At 40.2% G+C, this 17221-nt stretch overlaps 1 long non-coding RNA gene across 1 annotated transcript in view; it reads left to right on the forward strand.

The window, feature by feature from the left end:
* Positions 1-17221, forward strand: part of LOC125753449 (uncharacterized) — a 65363-nt gene continuing 48142 nt past the window's right edge. Inside the window, exons 1-3 of the long non-coding RNA XR_007405330.1 lie at positions 1-1947; positions 2951-3195; positions 14543-14713. This is a non-coding gene — a long non-coding RNA (uncharacterized LOC125753449). The remainder of the gene's footprint in view (positions 1948-2950; positions 3196-14542; positions 14714-17221) is intronic.

Consider the following 17221-nt stretch of genomic DNA (forward strand, 5'->3'; position numbering starts at 1 on the left):
CCTGAATCAGAGATGCTGGATATAGTCTGGTACCAGACCTGGCTTTTGTTACTCTGAACCACTGGGCCAGAACTTGCCCAGCTTCTCTGGGCATTTGCTTTGTCTTCTTCATTTTTATGACCCCAGTCTAATATAGTGTAAGCAATATTCCAATCAATAAAAGTTAACTGGTGAGCCTAAGTGAAGGGGATGTACGTGCTCATTTGGTCATTCTTGCAACCTTTCTGTGAGCTTGGCATTTTTTAGTAATGAAAAGTTGGAGAGAGAAAAACAAGATGTGACTGGTTAAATAACTATTAATATAATTGGAAATAGTTTAAAAACCAAAGTAATTGTGCTTCAATAATTAATGTTTGATGAATGAATGAATGAATGAATGATCTCATCTCTCACCTTTTGTTTGCGAGAAGATATTAGAAGCGAGAACTATCAGATTGAGTATTCAGTTAAATCAGAGGGAGGTAAAAGGTACCAGGAAGATCCTAGAAAGTGGGAGAGTTAAAGGCTAAAAAGAAGTTTCCCAGTTGCATTGCTGGAGCTCACAACCATTTATTTTCCAAAAATTTTCCCATAACATATCCTCTAAATAGACATCTGTTTCTATTTTCACTTCCAGCTAACCCTCTCTTGTCTGTATAACAGACAGGAAGCAACGGTGTGGATCAATGGGAGCAGCAGCAAGGGATCAGGTCAAAAAAGATGCTGGCTGGTGATATTATTCCTTTTGGAGAAGCCTTGGAGTCTCTTTCTACAGAGGCCTCTACACATTGGACACCATGCTTTGTACCATGCACCTTCCCACCATCCAGATCATACTTGACTGGAATAGTGATGGAGTCCAGCTTCAAAGATGGTCAAAGATCATCAGTCTTAGAGATAGACTGGTTCTATCCTGGTTCATGCCTGGCTTCTCTGAGGATGTTGGAGTATGAGACATGTAGACATACAGCAAGAGCTGGGCAGCAGAGAAACAGAGGGTAACAGAGATGGTTCTAGTGTGGAGGCTATGATGGAAAGATGAAGAGAGTCAATTGACCATGGCCACAGCAGTAGAAGCAAAAGCAGAAAAATGTTTGTCAGGATTCTTGGCTTCAACAGACAAAAACCCAGCTTAAACTTGCTTAGGCAAAAGAAGGAATTTATTGGCTAATACTGCCAGGATGATTGAGTATGTAATGAGGTAGGATGAGAAGCAAGATTTGGATCCCCTCAGAAGTTACTATCTTAGGGGTGCCTAGTGGCTCAGTCAGTTGACAATGACAATCTGACTCTTGATTTCAGCTCAGGTCATGATCCCATGGTCGTGGGATTGAGCCCTGCGTAGCTGGGCTCTGTGCTTGGTACAAACTCTGCTTGTCTGTCTCCTTCCCCCTCTACCTCTCGGCCCTTCTCCCCACTGGTCACTCTCTCTCTCTTCCTCTCTCAAATAAATAAATATATTTATTTTTTTTAACTTAAAGATTATTTATTTATTTATTTTTAAAAAGAGCACAGAGGGAGAGGGAGAACCAGACTCCCCGCTGAGCAGAAAGCCTGACCTAGGGTCTCATCCCAGGACCTCAAGATCTTGACCTGAGCCAAAGACAGATGCTCAACCAACCGAGCCACCCAAGCACCCCATAAATCTCTCTCTTTAAAAAAAAATACATTACTATCTTTATTTTGTACTTTTGTTTCCCTCAGAATGTTTGCTTCATTCTCTTTTATTGTCAGTGCAGGGAGAGGGGCCAAGGACACCTGCAGCTCTGACGTTAAAAAATCCTGGAGAAAGGCTCTGATTGTTCCTGCTTAGGTCACATAACCATCACTGGACTAATCAGTGTGGCCCGGAGGGCTGGGAACTATGGTCGTCAGTCTCTAGTAGAACCTCACAATTTGTACAGAAGACAAAAAACAAACCTCCGAGAAAGAGAATGGATTTCCCTGAAGAAGAGGGAGAAACTCTGGGTAGAGTAAACCATTGATATTTACTCCAGTTGCCATAAAATCAGAATGTGAGAGACAGTAGACACCTACTTCTGAGCACATTCCCACTTAAGATTTGGTTTCATCATCAGAGCAGCTGCTGCTTTGCTAGGGCTACAATTTTTTAAGTGTATTAGCCAGCTATTACTGTAATGAGCTGGATAACAAACAATCCAAAGATCTCATGGCTTGCGACAACAAATATTTATTTCTCATTCATGGGTCAGTATGCTCTTTGGGATGCTCTTTGGGATATGGGTTGGATTCTGGTATCTCTACACATCTTCTCCTTTTGGGACAAGTGTTATCTGAGACATGCTCTCCATATCCATAGTAAAGATCAAGAGCACAAAGAGCAAGCCAAATTGTGAAAGGATATTTTTAAGTGTCTGTGTTTCCACTTGTATCGTGCCTACTAACATTCCATTATCCATATCCACCATCGATAGGCTAGAGGAGTTCCAGTGAGGTAGGGAAGAGAAAATGAATACCTGCTGGAAAATAAAAAAATCTGGGCAGCCAGGGTGGCTCAGTGGTTTAGCGCTGCCTTCAGCCCAGGGCCTGGTCCTGGAGACCTGGGATCGAGTCCCATGTCAGGCTCCCTGCATAGAGCCTGCTTCTCCCTCTGCCTGTGTCTCTGTCTGTATCCCTCTCTCTCTGTGTCTCTCATGAATAAATAAATAAATAAATAAAATCTTAAAAAAAAAAAATAAAATAAAATAAAATAAATGAAAAAATCTACCATGATACTCAATGGCATTAAAGGACCTTCTAAAAGGTCTGCTGAAATTGCTTCTTATTGTTTTATTGTTTTCCTATACATGTATTTAGTGGATATATATCTTAGTTCAGAAATTCTGCTGTGCATGGTATAGAACTTTGTTTCCTATAATGCAACTTAATTCTATTTTGAACCCCCATTCAGCTGAGCGGCTGAAACTTAACCTCATTTAATTCAGAATTATCTCTCTCCATCTTTTTCAAGATTGCATCTAAATCCTGGGGGCTTACATATTACCAAAATACACCTGGAGAGCATCTGGTCTTTGAGCCATCTATCTGCACAGACATCCACTGAAATGTTCATCATTCTGTCTTAGAAGTCAATCAACACAAATGACCACTGAGATGTCACTTCTTTCTATGGCTGCTTTACTCCTTCAGTACTACATTTTGGAGCATGAGAATCATTCAGCTGCTTCTGTGCTATGGTGGGCTCTCTAAAGTCAGGTATGATCAAAGTTCTTCCTGTCTTGATGCGTGTAACTCTCCCTAGATCTCTGTCTGATGCAGGGTCACCACAGATTATTGTGTAGGCCATGCCACATCTCTAGGCAGTGTCATTCACATGGGCAGCAGAGAGCAGGTATTCATCCCCTGATCCTACAAATCTATCTTAAGTTTTGTTGCCTGACCAGGGTCTCTGATCAGGAAAAAGAGTACAAGGCCACAATCTTAAGGACTTGCTATTTTCCAAATATTTAATGTGTCCCCTAGATTTTTTCCCCTTGGACTTACCAGGAAGAATTTTCCAAGTCTGAGGGAAACCCTAATTAGCTCAACAACCTCCCTCTACCTCTTGCCTTTTCCCAACCATGAAATTTCTCTGTCTATGCCGAAGATGGTCTCCATCTATCCTCTCATCCCTCAAAACAGAGCCTAGGATTTTGGAAACCTACAACAAGAAAGCTTAATTGTTTCAGTTTTCCGTCAGAGTTCATCCCTTCCTTGAGGCAATGAGCCTAAACCAACCTAACTGCTTGGAAAGAAAAGGATGTAGGAAAGAAATGCGCTACTTGGGGGGTGAAATCTCAAAAATGTTATCTTTATTACATTTACAGACTGAGACGCACTGATCATGCTTCAGTTATTTGAAATATGAAGGAAATAAAAATCCAACAACACACTTTCATAAGTCATATTTGTTGGGCTTTACATGGTTTTTGATACTTCTATTAAAATGTTTTGTTTGACACCATGGAAAATCAGAATATTTCAGACTAAATAGCAAATCCATTTACATTATGAGAATAAGGTTAAGAAGAACTAGAAAGCTGTCCCAAATCCTCATTATTTTCCTACGACAAGCTGGAAAGGGTCCCTTTCAGAATGATGTGGAACACTGGTCTAAAGCATTCCTCACTTTTCACTCCAGTTGCCAAACTTTCTACAGCACTCCTTCTATGGGATAACAAAATGTTGGATAATTTGGTGTGATTTTTTTTTGTTTTTATTTTTAAACAAGATGATATTCTTTGGAGGACTCTTTTGGGGCTATCTGAGCAGCCAATGAGATAACAACTCACTGTTTTCCTGTGACCGACTCCCATCTTAAAACTCGGTCCTCCAGTCGCTACAGCTCTTCTGCGTGAGCCCATCTCTGGCCATGGCCACCTAGACTGGGCTGGATATCTGATCCCAATTAATCAGTCTCCCCAGGTACTTGGGATCGAGACTGAAGAGAGAGTCTGTCTCTTGGCTGAACTTGCAGCTCCTGGGAAGCCGACCAAACTGGTTTGTGGAGAGAGAATGTAGAAGACACCTTTGCTGAATCTGTCCTGGCTTTGTAATTCCCAGATTCTTCTCTCCTAAGACCACATATATTGCTACTTTGATGTCCTCCAGGATTTTGAGATGGCACAAACTTACAATAAAGCCCTCTCCTTGATGAGCTTGAGCTCATCTAATTGCATTTCTCTTGCTTGCAACTAAAGTACTTTAACAAACACACTTTTCCTTTTGCTGAGCTCAGTTAAACCAAAACCTTATTTATATCAACAAAGGACTTAATTAAGCTGTGTGGGTAACAGAAGAACTTGGATAAATATGAGTAGCTGATAGTAGTGACTTTAAGGGAAAGGGGAACATAGCAGTGGCTACCCATTGAGTTGCAAAGCCCCTATCTGTAATCTGTGCACATCAAACTGCCAGTGCAAAGTTTTGGGTTTTTTATATGAGAGCAGAATTGGTAACAGTTATGCCCTCAGTTAATGAACAGCCTGGAACAAAGGAAGGGGAACTTTTACAGCCTGCATGAAGCAGCTGAGCGTTTAGAGGTGGAGGGAATGCACAAGAGCAAAGTTTCCACTTCAAACATGGGAGGTTTTTGTAGTGCTTATTATTTTAGGCTACCAGACTGCCTGCTTTCATGTATTGATATATTGACTCTGTAAAAAAAGAAATCATTAAAAATATAAGTTTGATCACATGTTCATAGCCATCTGCTCTGGTGACTAAGTTGGGGTGCAGAATGCCAAGAAAGGATGTACCATCTTTTGTCAACGGAGGCAAAAATAAAAATCACAGATCAAAAATCGGAACTTGGGGGAAGCATCCGGATTTCTCAAATAAGTCAAGAAATATGCAAACTGCAGACCTCTTTTAAACTCTGCAATAATCTAACTTTTTGGGTGAGTTTTGTCTGCTTGGTAAATGAATTCAGATTGATGGATGAGGATGCAATAGGAAGCGAGGTCTCAGGGCCCAGATCCAAGCTCTCTGACATCACTCGAAAAGAATCTCCCCTGCCCCTGCATCTCCTCTGGTAGGGGATGAAAATCTAAAAAATGAGCCTATCTGAGAACCCTTGAAATTTTTCCTGATTTAATTTGTTAAGCATTCCATTTAAAGTCCCCAGTTTCCTGGTACAAGCCCCAAGAAAACACTTGCTCTGAAAAGAACCTTATACCGTGATCTCACCTCACATTATTGGTCAATAAGAGTCTAGCAATTAGCTTTTTGTAGAGTAAGGAGACAATCTTTCTTCTGAACCATATTTCTGGTTCTTTAAATTAACGGAACTTACTTTTCTTGAGGATGTTTTTAGAGTGTAGTAGAGCATGTATTCTTCATTCTTCAGCTTCAGAATTTAACTTCTAATTCCACTAAGTCTGCCCTTGGCCCTTGACCTCGCTTCCAGCTGTTAAATTTAGCTCTCTGTGATTGCCATGGACAAGATGAGCTCTAGACAAAATTGGATGAAGGTAACATTTGTCATTGGCTCTTTTTCATCTTCCACATTAGCACGATATCTCCTTTTCTCCCCCATCCCCACCAAGCCATTCATGTTGCCTGGGTTAAACAGGCTCAACTTTCTCTGTAGTGTCCAGAAATCCCACTTCTGTACTTACCCATGAATAAAACTATATTCATTTATTTTTGTTAACTTAAAACACATGATTATTGAGCATATATTATGTGCCAGCCTATGTGTTAGACATATGGACACAAAAGCAAATTCCATGGGCTCCTGTTTTCAAAGAACTCATCATCTAAGCAAGAAGATAGAACATACCAAGTACACATGGACAAAAGCAAAAGCCAGCAACTATCATAACAATGACTACATAGATAATAGTAATGTGACATGATAGAAGTTGGTGAAAGCCCTTGGGAGTTAGGGGGAAAGAGAATTGGAAGTGAGGGGAGATTCGGGAAGGGTTCAGGTTGTCTGAATCAAATTCATTTCTGAAAAAGTGTGAGATAACACATTTTCAGATTGGGGGCATTTGTATTTCATTATTTTAAATGGGAAAAATAAGAAAGCATTTTCAGGCATAGAGGTGAACCACACAACAGGACCCAAGGATTACAATTGAAAAACATTTGAAATCGATTGACTCTGGAAGAGCTGGGCTATATGGTCATTATATCCACATTTCTTACAAGATTAGGGGGCTGGATCATAGCCTAAAATGTAAAGTGTTGATCATTTCTTCTTATAAAAATAGTGTGCAATGAGATAGATATCTATTTTGAAGTTAGAACCGGAGAAAACTGGAATTGAGATGAACCACACTGGCATATTTATCGATCTGCTTTGGCTTAGGAGTTCATCCTTTGCAATATAGGTTTTCATAAAGAAGGATAGTAATATGATAGGTTTCTTCAAAAGTCTATTATGAATATAGAAAATGACATTTTCTTCCTGGGTAGATTTAGCCTGATCCTGCCAAATCTGTCAGGACATTGCTTTGTATACCATTCTTATTGAAGAACTCAATAGATGCCATCACTGGTGTCAGCCCATAATCGGGGGTGAGCCTGGAGTAGCACCAAAGGTCAAAGCAGTGAACATTTGCCTGTTTAATTTAAGTGCAAAAAGGCCATCAAGGAAAAACACTCAGAAAATGATATGAAGTCTCTAAATTTTTAAAAGGTTTTATTTATTTATTTGAGAGAGAGAGAGAGAGAGCATGAGCACAAGCAAGGGGAGAAGCAGAGGGAGAGAGAGAGAGAGGGAGAAGTGGACTCTGCTGAGCAGGAAGCCTGATGTGGGGCTTGATCGCAGGCTCCTGGAACCATGATATGAGCCGAAGGCAGACACTTAACTGACTGAGCCACCCAGGTGCCCCTAAATTATGGTATTTTAATTCTATCTATCTATCTATCTATCTATCTATCTATCTATCTATCTATCTATCCATCCTACTAATTTGGGGTGTAGAATCTGGTTGTATTAGTTAGTTTATACATTTCAGCTACTGTCATTGAAAGACTTCCAAGTAACTGGCTTAAGTAAGAAGTTTCTGTGCATGCAGCACAGGGCTGATAGGGCAGCTCCCTTAGGTCAGGAATGTAGATTCCTTTTCTTTTGCATTCAGATTCTTTGAACTTCATGTCTTCATCAGTAGGATAGGAGTGATTGCACCTCATTTTCCTCGTGAGGGTGATGAGAGGTAATGCATGCAGATGCCTGGTACATAGTAGGACCTCCCAATGTGTTCCTAATATTCACTCCCAGTCCTGCTGCCTTGTACTGTCAATCCTGAGGGCCACTTTTAAATAAGTGTATCATAGGGGTGCCTGGGTGGTTCAGTTGGTTAAGCATCCAGCTCTTGAATTTGGCTTAGGTCATGATCTCAGGGTCCTGAGATTGAGCCCTGCATCAGGCTCCCTGCTCAGCAGGGAGTCTGCTTATTTCCCTCTCCCTCTGCCCTCCCCTTCATCTGCTCTCTCAAATAAATAAATAAATCCTAAAAAAAATAAGTGTATCATAAAACCGCACTACTCTCTCTCTTAAATCTTAAGGCATCTCTCTTTCTCTCTCCTTTGCTGGAACTATTCTGTTTTTCACTTGATGTCACCTGCCTGTTTTGAGGGGAAGGTGTGATTGTTTGGGGTAAAAGGGTACCAAGAGGGAGTTCTGTTGATGAACACCAGAGAAGAAGGCATCTGTGGATTTTAATCTAGGGAGGTTCTTCCAAATTTTCTTCCCTGCCATCAATACTCTAAAGACATTTGACCTTGAAAGGCTAAGACACCAAAAGAAGCTCCAGGCAGTACACATCTCTAACCTTCTGTGTCGGATGGAACCACTCACTTAAAAGGTCCCAGAGATAGGCAGAGCTGTGTCTCTACATCCATAGGCCCAGGATTGTCCCATCCTACATTTCTAGATGGCTGGATAACGCACAAACTTTCTAAATGGGTTGGTAATTGTGTCTTTTATTGAAAAGGCTCTCTTTGTACCCTAACCTGGAAGGAGATCCAAACTTTCTTCCTTTCCAGTCTGCTGGGCCAGTAGGCATCTAATCTAGGTAGCTGCTGGAGGCTTGGACTTATTTGGGTATATCTGAAGACCTATGGGTGCCACTGGCAGCTATTTGCATGAGGTAATTTGTCTGTAGGGAGAGAGTTTATAACCAGGAAGAGGACCTTCATGTGGAATTAGTTTTATTGCTCTTGGATTGGCCCAGCCCCTGGAAAGGTATTTCTCAGTCTTCTAAGATAAGGGCTACAGCAATGAGATGTTTCTCAATGTGTGGACTCTGAACTACCTAGAGAGACTTGTTGAAAACATGGGTTCCACTTAAACCCTCTGAATCATAATCTCTGGTAGCAGGGTGTAGGAATCTGTACCCCACATGATTCTTATACCTACTAAAACCTGTTGCTTCAAGTGCAGTACAGGGCCATTCTCACTTGGGAGCTCGTAAGCAATGCAGCATCTTGGGCCCATCCCAGATCTCCTGAATCAGGGTCTGCCTTTTAATGAGATCTCTCAGGTGATGTTTGTTTGTTTGTTTGTTTTTATATTTTATTTATTTGAGAGAGAAAGAACATGCACGCATGAATGGGGGCAGGTAGGGGCAGAGGGAAAGGGAGAAGCAAACTCCTCACTGAACAGGGACTCCCCCTCCCCCAACTTGGGGCTTGATCCAAGGACCCTGAGATCATGACCTGAGCCAGAGGTAGGAACTTAACAAACAGAGCCACCCAGGTGTCCCTCTCAGGTGATTCTTAACGCACACTAACTTGAAAAGTACGGGCCTAATAGTTTCGGATCCATTGAGCCCAAAGGATTCTTTTCCTGACAGATTCTGTGAGATGGGAGGAGGAAGGTAAGGCACAAATAGCATTCTCTGGGGGCCCAGGTGATGTACCATGGCTCATAGCATCTCACTTCCAGGGAGCCCAGAATGATTCTGGCCCAGTGAGCACTCCAAAGAAGATGGTATCAGTCTGCCATCTGCAGGGCTGGTGTCTTTGAATGTTACCAAAGGCAGCATGAACAGGGAGGAAGTGTCCTCAAATGGCTTCCTGAGGGGCAGATGCCTGGCACAGGGGTAGAGGGTAGTGAGGCTGGGGCAGATGAGGAAAGAATGGCAAGCACCACGTGTTAACTGACAGTGGTGCTCCTTCAAGCATGACTTTGGGACAACACCTGCTGATTCCCAGGGGGAGCAATCTGAGGCTCTGAGGCTTTGCGGAGGGCTGACCATCTGTGTGACAGCAGTGCAGGCGAGGCCTCCTGAGTACATACTCAAGAGGCTGAAAGAAAGATGATCATATTATAGTTTGTTACAGAAAATATATATGTAATTAGAGGAAGTGCCTGAGAGGTTTGCAATCAGGGGCAATTTTTAGAGTCCCAGGGGGACATTTGGCAATGTGTGGAGACACTGACATCTAGCAGGTAGAGGCCAGGTATACTAAACATCTTTAATGCATAGGGCAGCCTCAGTAACAAGGATAATCTGGGCCAAAATGTCAATAGTGCCCAGGTTGACAGACACTATATTGTATCCCAAAGATAGATTTACAAAAAAATCCCAGTATTTTCTATCGACTTTTACAACCACCCTGGGTGATAGTTAAAGGTTGACCATACAGGGTTAAACTAGCAAAGTGAGTACTCTCCTGGCTGGCAATCATTTCAAATTGACTATTTTTTCTAGGACCTTTTCAGATACTGAAGATAACTGATCAATCTCAAAAAGCTAGGGGAGTCTTCTGGCCTTTTAAAAATAATGGGTACTGTATTTGTCCTATTCCCTCATTTTTCAGGTATTTCTCTCACTACTATCAGTTCTGAAAAATAATGACATGTGACTCAGCAGTAACGCCACCAATTCCTGCCGAGTGAGCGCTGAGGACTGTGTTATCAGAGCCCGCCACTCTGAATACTCCCACTTTATCATGCACTGCGCCTCCAGGTTAGAAGAGAGGAAATGATTATCCATCACTTATGTACTTGCACCCAGCACTTGCTCTTCATATCTGATCAATCCTAAGCTTAAAAACAAATTACATGCATATAAAAATTACATTTTTGGAATAACCTGTTATTAGGTTTTTATTCCTGTTATCAGAGGGCTACACTGAGAACTCATAGAATAAAGGAGAAATATGATTCTGGGAAGTCAAATTTCTGGGCAGGAGAATGAAGACACTTTTCTGGGGGTGGGGCTAGTGATCTCAGTAAAAATCATCTGAGAGACACTGGAAAGTAAAAATCAAATTTATTTTGATTTATGGAAAGAGGAATATAAAGTTTAAAGGAGAAGCATGTTGTAGGTAAAGGAACACTGGATTCTCAATCAGACAGATTTTGGTGTGAATCCTGCCTCTGCAGGATACTAGCTGTGTGACTTTGGGCTTATTTCTTACTCTGTTTCCATTTTGGTTAAAAAGGGATAATACTATTTACCTCATAGAATTGTGTATTGGTTAGCTATTGCTGTGTAACAAAAGCCACAAAAATCCCAGTGCCACAATACGATAAACCTTTATTTAGGTCCTGCATCTGTGGAGCACCAGGGTCATTTGGAAGTCAGCTAATGTAAGTTGGAGTAGTTTTGTTCTCTGAGAGCCTGGGACCAGAGGTCTGCCTGAGACTATTTTTCCTTGTATTTCAAGTTTCTGCTTGTATCACATCTACTAACACTCTACTGGCCAAAGTTGTCACATGACCGAGACCAAACCCAAGGGTAGAGGAAGTACACCTCCCCAATATGAAGCCAAAGAAAGTCATATAGGCAAACCCACAGTCACCAGAGAAGGAAATATATAATTCCCATGGGAGTGAGGGGGTGCAGAGTGAATATTTTTGGACAATAAACTAATCTACCACAGGCTGTTAAAATGATTAAATTAATTTATGTCTTCAAAGCACCTTGCATAATATCTGCCACTAAAGTATTTCATATAGGTTAGTTCATTTATCCTTCTCCAAACCCAGATCTTACAGTGAAGAATGGGGAACATAAACTTAATTTCAGAGACACCGTAATTATTTTAAAATAAACTTGACTTCTGTATTATGATTGGTTGGGAGAGACAGAATAAAAGGAAAAAGCAGAGATATTTAAGAAAGTAATAAAACAGAAGAAGAATAAGAGAAGAAAGAAACAATACCTCTTCAAATTTTGAGAGGGTAAAGTACGGGATAAAGAAGTAATACTTCTTGTAGCATCTGGGTGGTTCAGCTAGTTGAGTGTCTGACTCTTGATTTTGTCTCAGGTCATGATCTTAGACATGTCTCCCTTTGCCCCTCCTTGCTCATGCATGCTCTCTCTCAAAAAATAAAAAATAAAAAATAAAAAATAAAAAAGGGATCCCTGGGTGGCGCAGCGGTTTGGCGCCTGCCTTTGGCCCAGGGCGCGATCCTGGAGACCCGGGATCGAATCCCACGTCGGGCTCCCGGTGCATGGAGCCTGCTTCTGTCTCTGCCTCTCTCTCTCTCTGTGACTATCATAAATAAATAAAAAATTAAAAAAAAAGAAGGAAGTAGTACTTCTATAAATAAAATATAAATTGATAAACAGAAATATAGCTACAAAACAGGAACAATAAAAATAAAGGAGAAAATTACATAAGAGACTCATCATGAGGGCAATGAGGGCAGCCTCGGTGGCTCAGCGGTTTAGCGCCGCCTTCAGCCCGGGTCGTGATCCTGGAGACCCAGGATCGAGTCACGCCTCAGGCTTCCTGCACGGAGCCTGCTCCTTCTGTCTGTGTCTCTGCTTCTCTCTCTCTCTCTCTCTCTCTCTCTCTCTCTCTCTCTGTGTGTGTCTCTCATGAATAAATAAATAAAATCTTAAAAAAAAAAGAGAGAGAGAGAGACTCATCATGATACCGGGAGAGCTTTTTCAAAATACATGCACCATTTCTTCTGCATCCCAGATTCTGAGATACACATTTTTCACATGGAATAGGGTAGGAAAGGGAGAGGTATATTCATAGTTTTATCACCTCCTGTCAAGGTTTTATGAAAGACTAATTAGTGTTTTAACCAGTTTTTACAAGGTCACTGAGTACGCTTTATCCTTGATACTTCAGAAGCTCTAATCTGAATGTGGTCATTATTTCAACCTACCAAGTAAACAATCATTTTCTGGGAATGTGGTGTGAGAAAGAGAGAAATAGTATCACAGGGATCAAATGAACTTGAGTTGGTTTTTTCCAATGTGATGACTTGGTCCACTCTAAGAAAAGAATATTCTTAACATAAATCATCCGATTATTAAGTATTTCATATAACCAGGTTGCTCGGTATTTTATGGTAGAAAAAAGATGGTGTAGAAATTCTTTTCTAGAGTACAATAGGACCTTCAATATAATCCTCTGCCTATCTTCTAGAATAAGAAGAAATGATTTGGTCAAATTTGATTTGGTTAATAAGGAACAAAAGGAACCCCTTATTAAGATGAAAAGTGTTAATATTTAACGAGGCTCTCCTTGTAAAGAGCAATGGTAAATTGTCTTTATATTACATGCTTAAGAGAAGCAAAGACATAGAAATTCATCCCTCTTTAATTTTTGTATTGAAACTCTTGTTCGCTTCTTGCCTGTGCCATCTTGCTTTTTGGTCATACTACCAGTAACCGGCACACAGGAGATACTCAAAAATTGGGGCAAGGTGAGGAAAAGGCCATTTTTAAAATGATAATTAGCAAAAATATAACTTATCGAGGATAGGAGTGGGCACATGGAGAAGCTATCACCTTCTCACTCAGATTCCTCAAAAAAAAAAAAGTTTGTACTGCTTGGAGAAATGAAAGTCTGTCTTTCTGTCTCCTTTCTTTCTTTCAAATATCTAGGGTTTATATAAAAAAGCTAGGTCTGGAATGTAAAGATGTTTTAAAAAAAAAGCATCTCTTGAATGGTTGCTATAAACTGATAGCCTGAGGTAAGGAGTGACTTTTAAAAGAAAACAACTAATTTTTAACTGAAAGGCTTCATGGTCTCCAAGGAACCTAGTAATAAGAAAGCAGAATGCAAGAATTTTCTAGAATTTTTCTTCTCCCGCTCTCTGCTCACTCTTGCTGGCCTCCTTGCTCTTCCTAAAGCACACTAAGCTTACTCATTCCTACACTGAGGTCTTTCCACTTGCTCTGCCCTCAGCCTAGTAAGCATTTCTCCACCTGATATCTGCATGCCTTCCTTTCTCTATTTATTTAGGGATGCTTAAATATCATTCCCTCACAGAGTGATGCCCTTACCATCTTACCCAAAATTGTTCCCAGTTTCCTTCTATCCCCTAACTTGTCATTAATTTTCTTCATATCACTTCCTACTACCTGACAGCATATTATACACTTATTTTGCTAATAAGTTTATTGTTTATTCTTCACTAGAATGTAAGCTCCATGAGGGCAGGGCCTTCGTTTTTCTCACTGCTATATCTTCAGTGTCCAGGACAGTACTTGTGTACCTAGTAGATAATTCTATTAAATGAATGAATTCCTGTAGGGTGGTAAAGACATAATTGTCTGTTCACCATAGTTCTAAAGATGAAAATATCCCTAACACAAAGAAGGGTGTTTGACTACCACAGCTTTATAAAAAATTCATTTGAGGAGCACCTGCATGGCTCAGTCAATTGAACGACTGAGTCTTCATTTCGGCTCAGGTCATGATCTCAGAGTTGTGGGATAGAGCCCCAAGTCAGGCTCCTGCTTCAGATTCTTTCTTCCTCTCCCTATGCCCCTCCCCTGGCTTACTCTCTCTTTCTAAACAAACAAATACATAGATAAAATCTTTAAAAAAATTCGTTTGAATATATGCATTCTTTCTTCTAAAAGCCATTTAAATCTATCAGACATGGAGCACTGTGCTTGGTGTTCTATGTATAATTTTTTTTGTTGTTGTTCTATGTATAATTGAATAAGGCAGAGTTTCTGCCTTAACAAATGATAATTCAGAGGTGGAGTAGAGTCTCTCCATGTGGCTCCTGGGGTGCCACTCACTGACATATACATACAACAGAAATCATGCCTTCCTAAAAGCTATGAAATACACACCTGTCCTACTATACACAACCCTTAGGAAACAGCATTTCTTGTCTTTTCAGCTAACTGGTACTTCCTCAACAATCCAGATGCACAGGACCTTCATTCATTCATTCAACAAGCCTTTATTGAGCATCTACTACATATAAGAAAAGTGCCAGAAGTGGGGATACCAAAGTGACCCCAATAGAGTGTGGAGACAGACAAGTAAACAGGCAAATACAGCACACATGGTAAGTATATGGGTGGACTTCCAGGAGAGGACATAGAAAGGGTTTCCAATCCCATCTTGGGAGATGGGGGAGATTTGAGCAAGTTTTCCTGAAGAGGATGTCTCTAAGTAGATTCTTTACAGGGAAGCCTGTATACACCGTTTATACCTCTGTAATTATAGCGGACTACATATTGGATTTATTAGCTTTGCTTCCTGATGACAATGCTGACCTCTCTAGGGAATGGAGCACGTTTAGGAGGTTACAGTGGGTGATATGGCCACAACACTGGGGAAGCAGCAGGCTTTTGAGCTCTGTCAGGGGCAGGAGGAGGGTGAGCTTGTGAAGTACGTGAGGGATCAGGAAGCAGCTGCTCTGGTGAGCTGGCAGGAGGAGAATAAACAAAAGCTGTGGTTGTGGAGGGAGGTGAGAAAAAGTATGGAGAGAACAAGCGAGAACGGGAGTGGGAGAAACAGAGTCACAGAATATGGGTGAGTATGAGTTAGTTTGTCCTATGCATTGTGCTTTGAGGAGCATAGAAACAAAGCAAAGTCTTTATATACTGTACATAAATAAATCCCCTCATTATTTATATAATTATGCAAATATTTTAATAGCAGCATTGATAGAATTCAAATTCAAAACACAGAAAATAGTTCACCCACATTTTTTACCACCCCAACAAATGTACTTTAATTTTTGTGGCTTTCCAGGCCCAGCAGGAAAAACCTTTAAAATGTTTCTATCTCTGTAATCAGAGTGCTAATATGATTTTATGGCCAAGTCTTTGTCATCTCCAAGCTCTGTCAATGTTATGTAATGAACACCTGTACTTCTCTTTGCCTTGTCTTCAGCAAGTGCATGCAAGCTTTTACAACAGGACCCCAGAGAGGCAGCTTAAGGGGAAATGTGGAAGTGAGTGTAGCCAGCTGTGCTAAAGCAAGCACAGTTGTGTGTAAGCACCTTGTCAGCTCTAAAGCACAAGGCCAAAAATACACATGTGGCAGAAATAAAGTAAAAGAAAGCAGATTATATTGAAATGGTTGCAATCTTCCTCCTTCGCTGATTAGGAAGGGTTCTTGCTTATTTGGTCAGTCCACAGTCTTCTTATTTTCAGAAATAGGGAAATAGGGAAAATGAAGACATAAAAGGAAAAAAGAAAAACAGAAACAACAAAACCCTCTCAATCTACATAATAAAGCTGTATTTTAAAGCTTTGTAGGATCCTTGAGTGGCTCAGCGTGTGCCTTCAGCCCAGGGCGTGATCCCAGAGTCCCAGGATCAAGTCCCACATCAGGCTCCCTGCATGGAGCCTGCTTCTCCCTCTGCCTGTGTCTCCGCCTCTCTCTCGCTCTGTCATGAATAAATAAATAAAATCTTAAAAATAAAAAAAGCTTTGTAATAAAGAACTAAGGTGAAGACAGAGCAGGGGACACTGGAAAATGGAATAGTTCTCTTGCAAACACCATAATGACATTAAAATGACATAGTCCTGGTAAAAGTTTAATATAGACTTTCTGAAAAAAACAAAACACTACATGTGTATTGTAGATTTTATTGTGTAGCACACAGTTTACAAATAATAATAAAATATGTATACCTTTTATTATAAATTCTATATAAACAATTGATTCTCACAGAATGCTTTTATTGATTTTCGTTGAGCTCTAGTAGCCACTACAATTGACAAATGAATATACTTCTGACATAAACAATGGTTAATATTTTCGTTGATGTTAACAAGTTAGCCATAAGAAAGTGAAGCAAGAAAAATATGTTTAACTTTACACATTCATCAATGATGTGAGTGGGAGACTGCTGAATCAGATAATAGTTTTTGAATACTGAAAGAATATTTTCTCAATTTTATGCACTATTCATAATATAATGGCTATAGGCACAATACACCTTAGAGTTCAATCTGTATTATTAGCATTTTTCTATGACTTTCTTAAGTCTAGACATCCAACAAAACAAAAAAAATCAAGCCCTGATTTGTAATGCTTGCTGATTTCCATGGTGTAAACACTCCTACAATGGCCAATTTTCAAGCTACCAACATGATGTCACTGAACACAGAATTAGAAAAAGATGCCAAAAAAGCACTATTATATAGTATTTCTACAATACAGACACAAAGATGTAAAGAAACCTCAAGAATATAGATGGAGGGGGAATGTAGTAAAATAATTAGAAAGTGATGGATTTTGAACATTTATCTAACAGCTTTATTAAAATATAACTGACATTGAATTGCACGTGCTTAAAGTATATAATTTGAGAAGTTTTGACACATGTATACATTTATGAAACCATCATCACCGTCAAGATGATAAACATATCAATTACCCCCCCAAATTTCCTTATGCCCCTTTGCAATCTTTCTGCCTCCACTGCTTCTTACCTCTACCTCCAGACAACTACTGATCTGCATTTTATCACTACAGATTAGTTTTCTATAAAAGGAATCATGGACTGTGTACTCTTTTGTTTGGCTTCAGCATAATTATTTTGAGATTCACTCATGTT

The sequence above is a fragment of the Canis lupus genome, chromosome 23 (assembly GCF_003254725.2).
Source record: "Canis lupus dingo isolate Sandy chromosome 23, ASM325472v2, whole genome shotgun sequence".
NCBI lineage: Eukaryota > Metazoa > Chordata > Mammalia > Carnivora > Canidae > Canis > Canis lupus.